Genomic DNA, 20,161 nt, shown 5'->3' with positions numbered 1-20,161 from the left:
TTTGGTCACGATCTTGCAGGATCCTTTTCCGACCGCAGTGATGTCGGAGATTTGATGTTTTACCGGATTACTAGGAGATGCTGTGTCCCATCGCTCGTCCGCTGACTATAACACCACATTCAAACCGACTTAAATCTTGATAACCGTCCATTGTAGCAGCAGCAACAGAGCTAACAACTGCGCCAGACGCTTGATGTTGTCGCCGGCCGCTGTGGCCGAGCGGTTCTAAGCGCTTCAGTACGGAACCGCGCTGCTGCTACGGTCGCCGGTTCGAACCCTTCCTCGGGCATAGATGTGTGTGATGTCCTTAGGTTAGTTAGGTTTACGTAGTTCTAGGGGACTGATGACCTCAGAAGGTAAGTCCCATAGTGCTCAGAGCCATTTGAACCTAACTAACCTAAGGACATCACACACATCCATTCTCGAGGCAGGATTCGAACCTGCGACCGTAGCAGTCAAGCGGTTCCAGACTGAAGCGCCTAGAGCCGCTCGGCCACCGAGGCCGGCTAGGATAGTTAGGTTTAAGTAGTTCTTAGGGGACTGATGACCTCAGATGTTAAGTCCCATAGTGCTTATAGCCATTTGAACCATCTGAGCCGGCCGGGGTGGCCGAGCGGTTCTAGGCACTACAGTCTGGAACAGCGCGACCGCTACGGTCGCAGGTTCGAATCCTGCCTCGGGCATGGATATGTATGATGTTCTTAGGTTAGTTAGGTTTACGTAGTTCTAAGTTCTAGGGGACTGATGACCTCAGAAGGTAAGTCCCATAGTGCTCAGAGCCATTTAAACCATTTTTGAACCATTTGAGCTTGTTGTTTTATATAGGCGTTGCCGACCGCAGCGGCGTATTCTGCTTGTTTAGATACCTCTGTACTTGCATGCACATGCCTATACTAGTTTCTTTTGCGCACCAGTGTAATAATCTTTATTGTTACGTAGCTAGATAATGCCCCAGGAGCATTACTGATTACTAGATAACGAAATAATGTGTTTGTATCAAAACAAATGAACAATTACGAACTAAAATGACTTCCGTTAAGAAATTAGGAATATCTGGCATCATATTCAAATGGCTCTGAGCACTATGGGACTTAACATCTGTGGTCATCAGTCCCCTAGAACTTAGAACTACTTAAACCTAACTATCCTAAGGACATCACACACATCCATGCCCGAGGCAGGATTCGAACCTTCGACCGTAGCGGTCACGCGGTTCCAGACTGAAGCGCCTAGAACCGCACGGCCACACCGGCCGGCTGGCATCATATCGACGCCACACTTGACACATGACGTCTGTTACAGACACCCACATCAGGGACAAGACTGCAGAAATTTTAATGGTTGAATACTATTGAATGTATCGAGCAGTAGAGACACATAATGTACTTCGTCAAATAATCACAGAAGTGAATTAAATAGTTCCTGAAACAGGGTGATTAAATAGTTCATGACAATTGGCGTTGTTTTGACCGGAGCCAGTTCTGAGACGGTGCACATTTTTCTGGATATGGGTCACTGTTTGACAGTGCTTTTGGATTACCAAAGAATGAAAATTTGTAAACGACAAAACATGGACCATGCGGTGTGGAACTTACTTAGCACCACGCGAGGTGCCTGTGCGTTTCTGTACAGTTCTGGGATGGATATCGTCCACTTCCATTTCAGGAAGATAGCACGCTATCCTCACTAGTAAACGTGCGTTATACTGTCGTTATCGTCCTGAATTTTGAAAACCATTGTAAAAGAATTTTCACAGAACTTATAATTGGCTTTACGTGACAAGAGATTAACGTTGAATTTTTTTAATTTTATGGTTTTTCAAAATTTTGTTTCTTCCTACAATGACGTAAACCTTGAAAAACCTTAGGCGAATCCTGCCAAACTAATACTCCAGTATATTCATGCTTGCGGGGTATGATGTTTAAAATTTCATCTTTATGAGGACTTATTTTCAGTATTTTCGGTACAGTAAAGAGCCAGTGCTGCAGATGAGTAATGGTGTGAGCGGATGGCGGGTGTATGTAATAGTACTCGAATTATGCAGGTGACGAGCGAAACACAGCTTGCCGAGACGGCTTGCACGTGCCGTTAGTCGCCATCTTTCGGTCTCTGAGCAACATCGGATCATTGCAATGAGGGACATGGGAGCACCATACAGACAGATCAGACAGACCGCTGGCTGTAGTGCAAAGATTGTACAGCGAATGGTGACGAGATCTACAACACTGTGGCAAAAGTAATAGGGGCGTACCCTTCAAGAAGGTAAGCGCCACGAGAAGTGTTGGATTATTCGATTGGCCCTGACGAACAGACGGTAACAACAACTGAAATTCGGACAGAGGTAGCAGGTAATGTGTCATCAGGAACCGTCGGGAACATGTTACTGGAAGCTGCGTTGACATCTCGAGTTGCCATACGTCGATTACCGATGAGACAATACCGCAGGCAACAGAGACTGTCAGGGTGACAGTTATCGAACAATATGAAATAAAATCTTCGTAACTTCTGAACAGTTTGCGTTAGGACACTCAAACTGCACTGTTGGCCGGAGGGCATGACGGGAATTAATATGCCCATGGTTTGGTTTAGCCCACTTTCATTTGGATGGGTTCGTCAATGAGCAAAACCGGTACATTTGGGGAACTAGAATCCGCATTTCACTGTCCAGAACTCTCTTCACCCTCAATGGGTGACTGTGTCGTGTGCTCTGTCCAGTCACGGAGTAATCCATGCGATATTCCTTTGTGGCATGGTGACCACCCAACCGTACGTAAAGGTTTTTGAAGATGATTGCAACCCCATTATCCAAAGCGACCCTGATTTCGATATGATGTGGTCCATGCAAGATGTGCTGGTCCCCATCGAAGCAGCAGAGTGTCTGATGTCCAGGAGGAGCACTTCGAGGACCGCATTCTGCCTCTGGGGCACCCAGAGGCCACTGACGGGTCTCGATTGGCCGCCATATTCTCCGGATCTGAACACTAGCGACTCCTTTTTGTAGGGCTATATTAACGATAAGGTATACAGAAATAACCCCAGAACCATAGCTGAGCTTAAAACAGCCATCCAGGAGGTCTTCGACAGCATCGATGCTCCGACACTTTAGCGGATCGTGCGAAATTTCACTATTCGTCTGCACGTCATCGCCGCCAATGATGACAGGCATATCGAACATGTCACAACCTAAATCCGAATATCTGTAGTAGCGTTTACATGTTGAATAAAGTGTATGCACGCCGTAGTTTGTAACTAACTTACTTTTTTTTTCATACACTTCAATAATTGTCACCCTGTACTTGCTGTGGAACCAGAGTCAACTGGGGCTTTGAGCGGTATTCTATGGTGTTCAGCGAAGAGTTCTCCTTCTGTCTGCCCACCGAGTCCGTAGACAGTCTGGTGTAAGATCATAGGAAGGAGTGATTCCCGACAATTTTACCGCTCCAGTACTTGAAATCCTGGCATGAGTAGCTATTGGATGTGATAACTGGACTGATCTGGTAATCGTTGAAAGAAGTCTGAGTTCTCATTAGAATGTGACCTACCTGTCATACTCTTCATGACCAGGATACGGAATGGCATATTTCAGCAGGATAATGCAAGACCATACTTCGCAGCTGACAACTCAAGTGCCTTGAAGACTGTAGGTATCGTTGACTAGCTTGCGCAATCCCCTGATTTGTCAACCGTAGCTGGTGTCAGGGATGCGTTGGGATGACATATAATTTCATACCAGTCTTTCGGCAGCAATCTTCATGAACTGACACAGCATGTGCTTCAGACGTGACAAATACATCTACATCTACATACATACTCCGCAGTCCACCATACGGTGCGTGGTGGAGAGTACCTCGTACCACAACTAGCATCTTCTCTCCCTGTTCCACTCCCAAAGAGAACGAGGGAAAAATGACTGCCTATACGCCTCTGTACGAGCTCTAATCTCTCTTATCTTATCTTTGTGGTCTTTCCGCGAAAAACGAGGGAAAAATGACTGCCTATACGCCTCTGTACGAGCTCTAATCTCTCTTATCTTATCTTTGTGGTCTTTCCGCGAAATGTAAGTTGGCGGCAGTAAAATTGTACTGCAGTCAGCCTCAAATTCTGGTTCTCTAAATTTCCTCTAGAGACTCCCACTCGATTTCCTGAAGCATTTCCGTAACACTCGCGTGATGATCAAACCTACCAGTAACAAATCTAGCAGCCCGCCTCTGAATTGCTTCTATGTCCTCCCTCAATCCGACCTGTTAGGGATCCCAGGCGCTCGAGCAGCACTCAAGAATAGGTCGTATTAGTGTTTTATAAGCGGTCTCCTTTACAGATGAACCACATCTTTCCAAACTTCTACCAATGAACCGAAGACGACTATCCGCCTTCCCCACAACTGCCATTACATGCTTGTCCCACTTCATATCGCTCTGCGATGTTACGCCCAAATATTTGATCGACGTGACTGTGTCAAGCGCTACACTACTAGTGGTGTATTCAAACATTACGGGATTCTTTTTCCTATTCATCTGCATTAACTTACATTTATCTATATTTAGAGTTAGCTGCCATTCTTTACACCAATCACAAATCCTGTCCAAGTCATCTTGTGTCCTCCTACAGTCACTCAACGACGACACCTTCCCGTACACCACAGCGTCATCAGCAAACAGCCACACATTGCTATCCACCTTGTGCAAAAGATCATTTATGTAGATAGAAAACAACAGCGGACCTACCAAACTCCCCTGGGGCACTCCAGATGATACCCTCACCTCCGATGAACACTCACCATCGAGGACAATTCCCCAAGATAACAGTTTAAGTCTTTGTGCTCCAACACCACAGCAAAAATGAGAGTGTATTCGTTCCCATGGGAGATCCGCTTAATAATGATGATGATGGACATCGGTTCCGAATAGAACGAAAGCTTCATGATTTAATATCCATTATGTAATGAGCGTCTTCACAAAGTTTGACGAATATTGGATTGGTAATACAAGGTGCAACACTTTTCATTTCCGGCGGTGTAAACGTAACCACGTTCCCTTACTCCCCATGTGCCTCAGAAAATATCAGCTCGCCCGGGGCACGCACAGCTCTTTGTCCACCCTGCTGCTGTCAGCTGCCCCCCCTCTTGGCTGCGAGGAATTTGCCATCACCTGGAATTTATTGTCCTCAGCAAGCAACTCCCCCTCTCTACGCCACATACGAGTTCCGCGTTGGGTATGTGGCAACGTTTAGAGCTCGCAGTTGCGGAGAGGCAGCTGAGGCACGGTACATGGTAATCCTGTTCAACAGAATGTGAACGGAGAGATTTTATACATTATTTAAGATGAGATTAAAAAATAAAGAGTGGAACTTCGTGACAGATGCTGGACAGCGTGTCGAAACAGATCTATGTCTTTCTTTTCAACGGTCTTAGTGACTCTCAGAAAACATCAACAGCTTTAACTTTGCCAATAACTCTCACCCACTTCCTAAACTTCACAAAGAACCTACCTTGTTGGACTAAAGATTCTAAAAGAAAGTATGTAATATGGGAAATCCTAGCCACAGCCTAGGTGCTATTTTCAACATAACACTTCCGTTCTAACTCCAGGGAGATTACCATTCACTGAGTGATTTTTTCTTCTTTTGTTCCCTGTTGAAAAACGTATCAATTGCTCATGATTCCGAAAGTCTAAATTTTCTTCAACACTGAATGCAAATGCATTGACATCGAGAGGAGGGAGAAGTGTCTTAACTTGTTCTTGGGCGCTAATGCTGTTGAGTACCGGGATTACACTACAGATAAAACGAACCAGAATGCTCTCTTGTTACGAGGCTGTTTTCATATACGGCAGAATGGAGGCTCTATTATCCATCCACCCACCTTCATTTGGGTTTTCCATGGTTGCCCTAAATTACTTCAGGCGAATATCGGAATGGTTCCTTGTATAAAATCACTTGTATAAAACCACAGCCAATTACCTTTACCAACCATGTCAAACAACACCTCTACGGTTCTCTTTTAATATTCTATGTTTGTTTTATGCTTTTTGATTCTACATAAGATAAGAGGTTAGCATTAATTATTTTATTTACGTAGGTGAGACCGTTGGAAGCAGAGTATCTTACAGGAGACCAAAATAAATGTTGGTTTTCAATTTAAATGAGCGCCAGGCTCCCTACAAGATTATCATAATTAGTTTTCATGTAAACAGAGTCAAGGCCAAAGTTCACATATCTACGACAAATGGTCTCTGAAAGTATTTGAACTCTCGCAAAATTAACTCATGGAACTATTCAGATTTAAATTAAATAATGTTTTAAGATTATTTTACCACGTCTGCTCTTGTGGAAAGCTGTAAGAAAAGTTAATATTAAATACGCCGCTTAATGGCGGCCAATTGTTGCCAGTCAACAATCACTGTTTTCGTCTTCTTGATAGCTGAAAAATACTAATTATTCTCTCTTTTCAATTAAAACATTGTGATTAGTGGCTGTAATGTTCTTGAGATAATATAATGAACTAATTTTTACACATATATTTCCATCAATAACCTGATACACACCTTTTGTATCGTCTGGTCGAAAGAACAAAAAGGAACATCTGCTAGTGTTCAACGCTACACAGAATATCTATCTAACAATAGTAACATGAGAATCAGAAACAGCAGAAGAGCGAGTAATAGCTTATTTTTTCCATCTTCTATAGTTATACAAAGATAAATGTTTTATTTCATCGTATTCTTTACTGTGATATTGTTTATCATCGTTATTGTCTTTTCCTACCGTAGTGTCGATGTTATATTTTTTGTAAATAATTTTTTTTTCACAACTGACTTTCAGTCTGGTCTGTTTGGTCTTATTCAATATTTTTATACACACTTCACGCGCATTATTCTTAAACATCGCAAAAGGGACACTACACTCCTTCTATAAAGCTATCAGTGTTCTGACTGGTTCGATGTGGCCTGCTTCGCATTCCTTTCTCGTGCCAACCTTTTCATCTCAGATGAGCACCTTCACCCTACGCCCTCAATTATTTGTTGGATATATTCCAATCTCTGTCTTCCCGTACAGTTTTACCCTCTACAGCTCCCTCTAGTACTGCGAAAATTATTCACTGGTGTCTCTACACATGTCATATCATCCTGGCTTTTTATATCTCCAGGGTTCTCCAAGAGCTAATGCCTCTGCAGATTCTGCGGGGAACCTCTTCATTACTTATGTTTGCGGTCTGCCTAATTTTCAACTTGCTTCTGCAGCGCCCCATTTCATTCTTTTCCCATTTTCCAATAGTTCATGGTTCTCTACTACACAATGCTGTGCTTCAAGCGGACATTCTTAAAAATGTCCTCCTCAGATTAAGGCCGACATTTGCTACTAGTAGACTTCTTATCGCAAGGAATGCCCTCCTCACATTTTGAAGTTTGCTTTTTATGTTTTCTTTGCTTGCTCCGTCATCTACATCTACATTTATGAAAGTTTAAAGCAAGTAACCAATCTTTGTAATATTTTCAAATGTTATCAGACTGAATATGTGCACAACTTCTTTTAGACGATACTTCATTATACGTAACTGCATCGTCTTCAAAAAGTCTGAGATTGCCATTTCTATTCTGTCCTAGGTCATTAACACACAACTTGAACAGCTAAGATCGCAGCACACTTCCGTAGGGCACATTCGAAGTTGCTTCTGTATCTATCCACTACTCACTCATAAGTTGCTGCGTGCTCCTTACCAAAAAGTCCTATGTACTTCCTATGTGCTTAATCTACTTCTTAGTCACCAATTATGATTTTAAACTTTTAGCAGTGTCATTTCTGCTTCTCGTCATTACATTCGTCTTCCTTAGATTTACTTTCAGTCAGTATTCTGTAACCATTAAATGTTCGTACCATTCAACACATCCTATAACTCTTCCTCGCTTTCACTGAAGACAGCTATGTCATCAGCGAATGTTATCATTGAGATCTTTTCATCCTGAATTTCAACCACTCTTGAATCTTCAGTTATTTTCGGCATCGCTTTTTCAGTGTGTATATTGAACTGTAGGGACGAAACACTACATCGCTCTCTTACATCATTGTTAATCCGAGCACTTCGTTCTTGATCTTAGATTCTTACTGCTCCATCTTGTTTCACGCACATATAGTGTGCTATCCGTCTTACCCTATAAGATACTCCTTTTTTTCCTCAGAATTTCCAACATCTTGCACCATTTTACATTGTTGAATGCTTTATCTAGGTCGACAAATCATATTAACGTGTCTTGATTTTTCCTAAATCTTGCTTCTATTGTCAATCGTAACAACAGAATTGCCTCTGTTTGCCGTTACCTTTCTGAATGCCAAAGTGATCACCGTCGAACAGATTGTTCTGATCAATATAATCGGCTGATGAAGCTTTCTCTGTGGAGTGTCCTCCTGTATTGTTCTGAATCTTGAACAATGAGGATAAGAGATAGAGGATGGGTGGGGGCTTTTGAGATGTGGTCGTGGTGGAAGGAGGCTGAATGGATAAGCTGGAAAACGAGGTACTGAGCAGAGTGTTAAGGCGGAAACAGTTACTGAACGTAATAAAGAGAAGGATAAGACATTGGACTGAGCATTTCTTACGAAATAAAGAGGGCTTAGGGTACAGCTACACTTGAGAGCCAAAGAAACTGGTACACCTGCTTAATATCGTGTAGGGCCCCCGCGAGGACACAGGAGTGCCGCAACACGACATGACATGCACACGACTAATGTCTGAAGTAGTGCTGGAGGGAACTGACGCCATGAATCCTGCAGGGCTGTCTATAAATCCGTGAGAGTGCAAGGGGGTCGAGGTCTCTTCTGAATAGCACGTTGCAAGGCATCCCAGATATGGTTAATAAAGTTCACTTGTGGGAAGTTTGGCGGCCAGCGGAAGTGTTCAAACCCAGAAGACTGTTGCTGGAGACACTCTGTAGCAATTCTGGACGTGTGGGGTGTCGCATTGTCTTGCCCAAGTCCGTCGGAATGCACAATGGACATGAATGGATGCACGTGTATCTGATAGGATGCTTACGTACGTGTCACCTATCAGAGTCCCATGTAGACGTATCAGGGATCCCGTAATCACTCGAACTGCACACGCCCCACACCATTACAGAGCATCCACCAGCTTTAACAGTCCCCTGCTGACATGCAGGGTCTATGGATTCATGAGGTTGTCTCCACACCCCTACACGTCCATCCGCTCTTTGAAGCGATATAAGTCCGACTGTGCAACACGTTTCCAGTCACGAATAGTCCAGTGTCGGTGTTGAAGGGCCAGGCGAGGTTTAAACCTTTGGGTCGTGCAGTCATCAAGGATACACGAGTGGGCGTTCGGCACCGAAAACCCATATCGATGATGTGTCATTGAATGATTCGCATACTGACACTTGTCGATGGCCTAACATTGTAATTTGCAGGATTATGCGGAAGGGCAGTATTTCTGTCACTTTGAACGAATCTCTTCAATCGTGGTTGGTCAGATTCTTGCAGGATCTTTTTCCAACCAAAGCGATGTCGGAGATTTGATGTTTTACCGGATTCCTGATATTCACATTGCACTCCTGAAATGGCCGCACGGGAAAATCTCCATCGCTACCTCGGAGATTCTGTGTCCCATGGCTCGTGCGCCGACTGTAACACTACGTTCAAACTCACTTAAATCTTCATAACCTGCCATTGTAGCAGCGGTAAGAGACCTAACAACTAGACCAGGCACTTGTTGTCTTATATAGGCGTTGCCGACCGCAGTACCGTCTTCTGCCTGTTTACCTATGTCTGTACCTGAATGTGCGTGCCTGTACCAGTTTCTTTGGCACTTCAGTGTATATTGGAACGACGACAAACAAGAAGAGCGATGCGGCGAGAAGTGTAAGGGGCAATGACCAAAAGTATCCGGACACCTCTATGTAATGGGGAACTGAGCATCAGATGGTTCAAATGGTTCAAATGGCTCTGAGCTCTATGGGACTTAAATATCTGTGGTCATCAGTCCCCTAGAACTTAGAACTACTTAAACCTAACTAACCTAAGGACACCACACACATCCATGCCTGAGGCAGGATTCGGACCTGCGACTGTAGCAATCGCGCTGTTTCGGACTGAGCGCCTAGAACCGCGAGACCACCGCGGCCGGCCTGAGCATCAGATGTCAAAAGAAGCGAACCCACCAGAACAATGGTGAAACAGTAACAGCAGAATAGATCTGTCAGGAGAGGTCAATGACTTCTCCCGCATGCTTGTCACTGGACGTCACTTGAGTAAGAAGTCCATGACGAACATTTCAAATCTTTTAAAGCTGCCCAAGTTGATTGTTGATGATGTGACTGAAGTGGAATCGTGAAGGAGCAAGACTAGGCAGATGTCATGTACGAAGGGGAACCCAAAAGTAAAGGGAATCGGGCTGCGGAGGGGTGGGAGAGTGGGGGAACCCACTGTTCGACCAGGTGTTACGGTCAAGCCATCTGAGTCAGTGTGCGAAGTTGTGTAGCTGTAAGTTCATTGGTTCGCCCGTGAGATTTTTTTTAGTAAAACAACCTTTCCCATTTCGGCGAAAACGTGATGGCAGATCGTCGAGAGCAACGCGCGGCTGTGAAATTTTGTTTCCTGTTGGGGAAATCGGCCGCGGAAATTATTGTAGCGCTTAAGTCTACTTATGAGGATGCCATAGTCACGAGTGGTTTTCACTTTTTACAAATGGAGAAATGTCAATTGAAGACCCTACCCTTCAGGACGCCCCTCAATGTCAAGAAGTGACGAAAACGTCGACACAATCAATACCCTCGTTCGAGGAGACCGTGGCTGAAACATTGATCAACTTTGTGAGACGTCTGGAATATCATGGAGTTCAGTTCAGAGGATTTTATCCGAAGATTTGCGCATGATAAAGGTTGGAGCCAAATTGGTCCCTCGCCTTCTCACAGACGAGCAAAGGGAGCGTCGAATTCAGGCATATTTTGAGCTTCAAAATCAGCTCAAAGAGAACCATGAACTTTTATTCCAAGCTGATTACTGGTGATGAATCGTGGTGCTATGGGTACGACCCTGAAACAAAGCACCTAGCAAGCCTGTGGAAGAAAAGTGGCTCTCCTCGTCCTAAAAAATCTCGCCAAGTGAAGTCAAACACCAAGACACTGCTCATTCGTTTCTTCAATTGCAGAAGTGTTCTGCACACGGAGATCGTTCCCCCGTGTCAAATCCTCAACCAGGAGTTCTAACTGGAGGTTTTGAAAAGACTGAGGGAGAGTATTCGGAAGAAAAGGGCAGATATTTGGCGCACAGGCGACTGGTTCTTCCATCATCACAACGTGCCAGGTCTCACCAGCCTCTCCGTAAACCAGTTTTTGACCAAAAACGACATGAAACCGACTGTCCACCCGCCTTCCCCTACTCACCGGATCGAGCCTCCTGTGATTTCTTTTTGTTCCCCAGACTCAAAAGAGACATGAAAGGAAATCGTTCTGCCACTGTGGAGGAGGTGAAACAGTATCAGCTGAAAAACATAAAGAACATCCAGATAAGTGAATATAAAAGTTGTTTTGAACAATGAAAGGATCTTTTGAGGAAGTGCGTTGTGGACAATGGAGAATACTTTCAAGGTGATCAAAATTTGGTGTAAAAATATTAAGAAATAAAGACGTTATGACGAATTTACCGTTTTTTTCTTATCCCCTCTCGTACTGACGGACGGGACCGTGCAGCTTTGCGGAGGGTGGTCGTAAAAAACCGCATAAAATCAGTGGAAGATGTCGCTCGTGAGTACCAAAGCGGTACTAGCAGGCCAGCTAGCACAATAACTGTACATAGGGAGCTGAAAAGAATGGGGTACGAGCAGCTCTTATAAGCAGTGCTTTTTTTCTAAAAAATGTTTGAAGATACTCCGACATTGGATATAATGCAGCGAAAACTACTTATAACTTGAAAGGTGGCTACACTGTGCCACTGCGCCAGAGATTGCGCCAAAGAGTACTATTAAGCCGCCTCCACAGTGGTTGTCGAGAGTTCATAGCAGTCAGTGCTTGTTGAGAGCTCGTTGTAGTTAGTCGTACCGAGATGTGCTAGTGGGCACTGCTTGTCGTGAAGTCGGAGTAAGATGTTGTAGTAAAGAGTGTTGTTCCAGGTTTTATGCAGTTATTTGATGGGAGAGATAGCAGATGTTATTGTAATGAGTGCATTTCGTCAATACATATGAAGGTAAAAACTACAATGTTCTTTTATTATTTGTGTATCTGAAATAATGCGTCACTACAGGTTCAGTCAACAAAGCGTCTGGCTTGTGTTCTTGTATTAGAGTGAATTCTGGTTTTCTTGCGTAATTATAGTTTTTCTAAATTTCTTTGTCACGTCAGTATAGTTGGTATTTAAAAATTCTTGTCTTGTTTGAGAAGAACCGTGCCAGATGTGGACGTTGAGTCACACTCCCACATACAGAACAGTTACTTTTGTGCTTATTGGTTTTGTAGGTTTTATAGTTGCTGGGGGACTTAATTAATTAACTGTGTTCACGAAAATTTTCTTACATTGTTTGTTGCAGTCAGATAGCGTAATAATACTAGTCAGGGCCAGCCGATTGCGAGACACAGCGTAATCGGACATACAGCTACAAAAACAAAAAAATCATTTTCAATCATATATTTAATTAAGCCCCCATGCACGTGGCGACCGCTGCTTCGGATCGTCCCTTGGATTTTTCTGATTGTAAAAATAGTGGACTGTAGTATTGTTGTAGTAATTTGTAGTTTATTAATTGTAGTCTATTTTGCATGTGTAGATTTGGTAATTGGCATTCTTCTAATGGTATTTTTCAAAATTTAGTTTTTTTTTGTTGTATTTTTATTGCCTTGTATACGCGTTTGACAATTTTGTGCAATTATTTCAATTGTTCGATTGATCGTGTTTGAAGGAAACATCTCGTGTGAATAGTATTGTTGGAGATAAAGAGTCACGGTGTGTAATTTTCGTACAGTGACGAATCTTTCGTATATTTTGTAAATGATTACGCGATCAATGAAAAAGGCAAAAATGATGAATAGTGAGAATAACGAAATTGTTGACATGGCGAACTCGCCAACAGAGGGAAACAGTATGATGGATAATGAAGTGGAAAACAATGTAATAAGTCGGGAAGACAGTCCGGAACCATTTCAAAATTTTTCTCAATCAGAAAATTTACAGAATCGGAGATTAACGACAGAAGATTCTGAAATAGTATCGAACACAGATAGCCTTACAGCTGTGACGAAGGAAGTTAGTTTTGCGGGAGATGTTAGGGGCGAAAAGAATTTAGAACAAGTTAATATGGAGCAGTTGATGGGTGCAATATTAAATCTGGGATCACAAATGGGAACAATGGTAACACGAATGGAAACAATGGAAACACAGATGGGAACTTTGCGATCTGAAATTAAAACTGATATGGGAACAATGGAAACACGGATGGGAACAATGGAAACACGGTTAGGATCTGAATTTAAAACAGAGATGGGAACTTTGGAAACACGGATAGATTCACGAATAGGGACATGTTTCAAAAATATGAAAGATGAATTAAAGAAAGAAATCAGGGAAGAAGTACAACCGATTCTGAATTCTCACAATAATAGATTAATTGCAGTAGAAATCAGACAAAGGGAACAGGATAGAGAACAGGAAGAAAGAGATCGCGTGATAGTACAAAAATTTTCAGAGTTAAATTTACAACGTGCAAACGATAAGAAAGAAATATTTGAAAGAATCGAGGAATCCGTACCAAATGACAGAATAAATAACCTAACACAACAATATGAACAGCTAGCTACCAAATGTGTCAATACTGAAACCCGAGTCGCGACACTTACGGAAGACGTAAACAAACAGAAAGAACAATTAGGTGACTTATCGGAAAGAGTTGAGGAAATTTCAGATAAATTGACAAATCTTAGTTTACATGGGGACAGAGATTCAGATGATACAGCTCCATTGCCATTTGCAGAAACCGAAGAATACCAGAACATAAATAAGCATGTTGAAAATCAAGGAAAATTTAATGAACGCGTGAAAAAGGAATTTGAGGCATTACGGAAGCAAGTCAAACAAATTGAAGGCGAAATAGTAGGAAAGGACAGTAGAAGAAATTTAGAATCACAGGTAGCAGAGGGGTTTGAAGAAAATAATTTGTTTCATTTACGGGATGCAACAAGAGAGCGCCAGGCGCGCGAACTTTACAATAATCGACATTCGGACTGGGACAGACGCGGTAGGTCTTTGTCGCCACGAGGCGAAAACTTTGATTATAAACACTTTTTGACTGTCCGGAAATTTAAGATCTTCCGCAATTCTAAGAATGACATACATCCATGTGCATGGCTAGATCAATTTATGTACGCACTTCCACCAAATTGGCCACTAAGTCACAAACTAGAATTCATGTGTGGATATTTAGAAAACGAACCTGCGACGCGGATGCGCGCACTCATTAGAGATTGCAATAATTTAAATGATTTTTATCATGCATTTCTATCGGCATATTGGTCCGAAAACACACAAGATAGAGTCAAACATAGTCTGATTATGCAGCGTAATTTTAAACAGTCTGAGTTCCGCACGCCGGCAGAGTACTTTGAAGACATGATTCGAAAGAATCAGTTCCTGTCCAACCCTTATAGCCCGACTGAATTAATTCGCATTTGTTTAACTAAGTTGCCACAATCCATAAGACAAATTGCTTTGGCCGGAAGATGTAAAGACGACATTGAGACTTTTAAGACTTTGTTGCAGAACTGGAGTATGACAACGACGACGGGACCTCTTGTAACTTTTTCAGTAACAGTAATTACAATAGACTTTCAGAGAAAAGTGATAGTGGTCGGAACGGACGTTATAGCGGTAATTTTGAGAATGACAGACGTAACAGACACGACAATAGATGCCAGCCCTATGACAATAACAGACGTTCTAACAGAAATTACACAGACAACTATAACAACGGTAATTCGTATCGGAATGATCAATCATACGGAAACAGTAATCGGTATTATCAAGACAGAAATTATTCAAACAGTAATAGAAACTCTTACTACAGAAACAATCAAGGGAGTAGATACAACAAAAATTTCAGAAGTGACAGTCGAAATTACACAAGAAGTAGTTATGTAGACAGACAGGAAAATAGAAATTTTAATAACAGACACAACCCAGAATTCGTATCTAACGGACAAGAGGGACCTAATTGGCATCCTCCACGTGACAGAACTTCTGAGAGACAAGTGCAAATCGTTGAAATTGATCCGCGAAATGACGCGAATACTCAAAGACGTGACGCAAACAATCGACAATGACTTGCAGCTTCGGCTTCTGGCAGCAATATAGACGGTTCAGAAAGTAATGACACTACGACTTTACACTACGTACGCCTGGAAGACATGAGAGACATTTTATTAGACGAAAAGGAAAATAATGTAGACGCATTTTTACATCCTGTTATTGAAGTATGTGTGGGTAAGAATAAGTTCACTGCAGTATTAGATTCTGGGAGCCCATTGAATGTCATTAGTGAATCAGTTTTTCGTATATGTGAAAGAACTATTGCCTGTCCTGTGTTACCTATTTCTAAAACTACAATTCGAGGTGCTATTTCTGGAAAAAGTGTGGAAGTCAAACAACAGACCAATTTAAATTTCATTTGTCAAGGATACGAATTTTCTGCTAATTTTATTATTGTTCCATTACTCAGTACACAAATTATATTAGGTATGGAGTTTCTTAACGCACATAAGGCAATTTTGAACTTTAAAGAAGGAAGTGTAAATTTGACTGTTGCTGGAATGCCGAAATGTCTAAAACTTTTCGAGTGTTTAACAAGATCTGAGTCAGATACAAAATGTTTAAGGTTTCTTACTTCAGATGTTTTCGTTGAGCATTATGACGACAATGTGTTTATTCATGATAATGACAATAGATACAGAGACGCGATGGATGATATAATTAATAGCGAAGAATTAATTAATGAGAAGGTTAAGAAAGCTGAAGTGCCAGATGACGTTGCAAGAGAAGAGCTGCACCACATTTTAACTTCACATGCTACAGTGTTTAGTCATCACACAGGAACTATACACGGCTTACAATATTTATTTAAAGTAAAAGAACACACACCATTTCGCGGAAAAACGTACGCTATTCCTTTGGCTTACAGAGACAAGGTTAAGAATGAACTTCAGTACATGTCAGATCAGGGCATTATTGAGCCTGCAGTCAGTCCTTATACTAGCCCATTACACGTTGTTCTTAAAAAGGATGGGTCAATTCGTTTGGTTCTGGATTCCAGACAGATAAATAACATCATCATTCCTGAAACTGACCGCCCACAAAATTTAGATGAACTTCTTCAACATTTTCATGGAATTAAAGTTTTATCCACGATTGATATGCGCGCAAGTTTTTGGCAAATAGAACTCCACCCTGATTGTAGAAAATATACTGCCTTTTTAGCTTTTGGTAACTGTTACCAATTTCGGAAATTACCGTTTGGACTTACTGTATCTTCAGCAGCATTTATTCGTAGCTTAAATGAAATTTTACCTGTTTATCTTCGTGACAACATTACTTCTTATGTTGACGACATTCTTATTGCTAAACGTTCTTGGAGTGAGCACAACAAAATTTTGGATTCATTATTACGTATTTTTGCACGAGTTGGCATGACAGTAAACTTGGAAAAATCTGAATTTGGTCGTTCTCAGGTGAAATTTCTCGGTCACATTATTTCTACAGAAGGTATTCTTCCTGATCCAGAAAAATTAGATGCTATTCGTAATTATGCTGTTCCTACTACAAAACGTGATGTTCGTAGTTTCCTTGGTGTTTGTAACTTTCTTCGACGCTTTGTTAAATTGGACGATTTGGCCACACCTCGTTTATGTGAACTATCCGGAAAGAAATCTAATTGGTGTTGGGATGAGGAAGCTCAGTCAGAATTTGAACAGCTTCGTGATGCTTTAGTTGCTGCTCCACTTCTTTCACATCCGGATTTATCTAAAGAATTTTGTTTGGCGACGGACTCATCATACAAGGGCCTAGGTGCACACTTATTTCAAGAGATAGAAGAAAACGGCGTTGTAGTACAGAAAACTATTGCATTTGGAAGTCGTGTTCTCTCTAAATCAGAAAAGAATTATTCGATTACGGAACTTGAAGCTTTGGCTGTTGTTTGGGCTTTTACAAAATTTCGGACATTTTTGTTTGGCAGACATACTAAGGTTTACACCGATCATCGAGCTCTGGAATTTCTTATGTCAACAAAATTAACTCACGGCAGATTGTCACGATGGGCGTTGTACCTACAGGAATTTGACTTTAGTATTGTTTACATACAGGGTTCTTCAAATATTGTTGCCGATGCTTTATCACGTGCACCTATGGGTTTGAAACAAAGTGCTGAAGAGGACTGCAAGGAAAACAATTTTTGTTTGATGTATATTCAAGGTGTTGCGTTTGAGAACTTTATTTCGTCTTCGCTCCAGGATATCGCTAAGGAGCAAAATAAGGATCCAATCTGGAAGGACATTAAGGAGAAGTGGAGGAGAAAGGAAAGCGTAGCGATTAGACAGCATTATCTAGTTCGCAATGACATTCTTTTTAAACGAAAATCGGTCGACAACTCCGTTTGGTTAGTTTGTATTCCTGATGAGTGGGTCAATAAATTGATTTGGTATACGCATTTCAGTTATGCACACTTTGGTCCCCGAAAATGCTTTCACAAATTACGAGAAAATTGTTACTTCAGTAATATGGAAAAACGTATTCGATCTGTTCTTGCCAAATGCAAATTATGTCAAATGGCTAAGCCTCCAACGATTTCTCACAGAGCACCGTTGTTTCCCATCATTCCAGCGAAATTAAAGGAGATGGCTGCAGTCGATTTGTTTGGTCCAGTGGTTCGATCTACTAATGGTTTTGCGTACATTTTCGTAGCAGTGGAACTGACATCAAAATATGTGTGTTTTACACCGTTACGCAAAGCAACAGCTCGTTCAGTATCTAACGCTTTCATCAAACATTTTCTTAAAGAAGTTGGTCATGTTGATAAGGTTATATCAGATAATGGATCACAGTTTCGTTCTAAAATTTGGCTTCGTACTCTACAGCGTCGTAAAATTAAACCAATCTTCATTTCACTTTTTCACCCTCAATCTAACGCTTCAGAGAGATGAATGAAGGAAATCAATAAATTGTGCCGTCTTTATTGTCATCAGAATCACAGAACTTGGGATCAGTATCTTCATATTTTTCAAAACATTCTGAATGAACTCCCTAATGACTCAACTTCTTTACCGCCTCTATTGATATTAAAAAATAAGGTACCAACAAATCGCATATCTGAAATCATTCCTTTTCCGCCTTCACGGAAACTGCGGCATTCTGAAGTTGTCAACCTGGCTCTGCAAAATATTGCATCTGCGGCTGCTAGAAGAGAGAAATCAGCTAAGCGTCCTGGTCGTTTAAAAATTTTGTCAGTTGGTCAAAAAGTGTTAATTAAGTCCCACCGTTTGTCTCACAAAGGAAAAGGCTTGTGTCGCAAATTTTTTCTGCCTTATAACGGTCCATATAGAATTCGCAAAATTATTCATGATAACACTGTTGAAGTAGAAACTCTTAAATCTCGACGCTCTAAAGGAATACATCATATATCAAACGTTAAAATTTTTGTGGAATAACATACTTTAGAGAAACTAACAGCTACATATAAACATGCAGAGAGTACAAGGATACCGCGCTGTGTTTTGGCGGCGGCACATACTCAAAGCAACAGTCAAGTCTGCGCGCCGCACAAGGCAGTCGTTGACCGCGAACAATTGCTTCCTACGTCACGCGGCTACAGCTGATCGAGCGCTCAGTGCGAATGCACTGACAGCCGTAAACAAACACACAGTCTAATTTCTCCGACTAAATTCTGTATAAAGCTATAAGGACTTGTTGAATTGTGTTATTAACATTCAGTATTTTGCAGGATACGGTTGTATAAAATATTTAAGAACTTCAGGTAAACTCTGTGCGTGTCCGACGTTAAGACGACTTGCTATCGAGAAAATTTCAGGAAGAATGTAATTTCGAAGAAGAAAGTAATAAACTAAAAAAGGGTAACTATTAATTGAGTTTATTTTTCAGGTAACAAATTTCCACTTAGGTACGTACTTTAGACGTAATTTGCTGCTCGCGATTACGTGATTCATACTTTGTGCTAATTTCATGTTCTATGAATTTACGTGTGAAGCGACGCGCTTGCGTACGTTAACTGAATTTGACAATGTTTATTAATGAACTGGGTTGTGACTTGTATATATTATGCATCGCTTGGCTGCACTGCTTTTTCACTGATGTCATATTTTTTTTTTAATTATGTGCCTGCTGAGCTTATTTATTTAAATTATAATTGTAACCTGATTAATTGTGCTGACTGTGGTTATGTATGTAGGTTATACTTTGTGATTTATCTGCTTGCGCCTTCATGTTTACTTATTAGGATGACATATGGACATTTATTTGCTTATGCTGATATGACGCTAATGACCTGTTTGCTGCTATGCATATGTATTGCATATTTATACATTTCTGTTTGTCGTCACAACTGCTCTTTAATTTGGTGTATAGCAATGCTGATGTACAGTGTATAAACATAGAGTTTAGGTCACGCTACTGTATTAATTATAGATTGTTCGCTTGGTAGAGCCTCGTTGTAGGAATTGTGCTGCATCCACTTGTTGACATTCTGTTCTCTACTGGTATATTTACTCGCTATTGCAAGTTTTGCTTACGCTCAGTGCCTTATATTTTAAGATAAGAAAATGAACTGCTATAATACGACGAACGACATTAGTACAAGAAAGTCATAGAAGTCACATGAGCTGAGGTTTTATGGAAGCTGTATAACTTTATGCTAATAGGAAGGAAGCTAACGACATGACATACCATTACTAGGTTTAGACCATTGACAATTATTACACTGCATTTTTCGTGAGCAATTGAAATAGGAAGTGACACTTGACACAAGAAATACTCCACATGTTTGCTTCTGTTTGCCATAATTCTTGAAGTGGTGTAGACACTGTGAAATATTATGATCATTCACACTCCGTAATCGTACTTAATTACTGAGAGTTATTCGAACTAAGTCTGTTAGAGGTCAGGTATGCAT

The sequence above is a fragment of the Schistocerca serialis genome, chromosome 7 (assembly GCF_023864345.2).
Source record: "Schistocerca serialis cubense isolate TAMUIC-IGC-003099 chromosome 7, iqSchSeri2.2, whole genome shotgun sequence".
NCBI lineage: Eukaryota > Metazoa > Arthropoda > Insecta > Orthoptera > Acrididae > Schistocerca > Schistocerca serialis.
The sequence above is the reverse complement of the archived record's forward strand: the minus strand, read 5'-3'. Positions refer to the sequence as shown.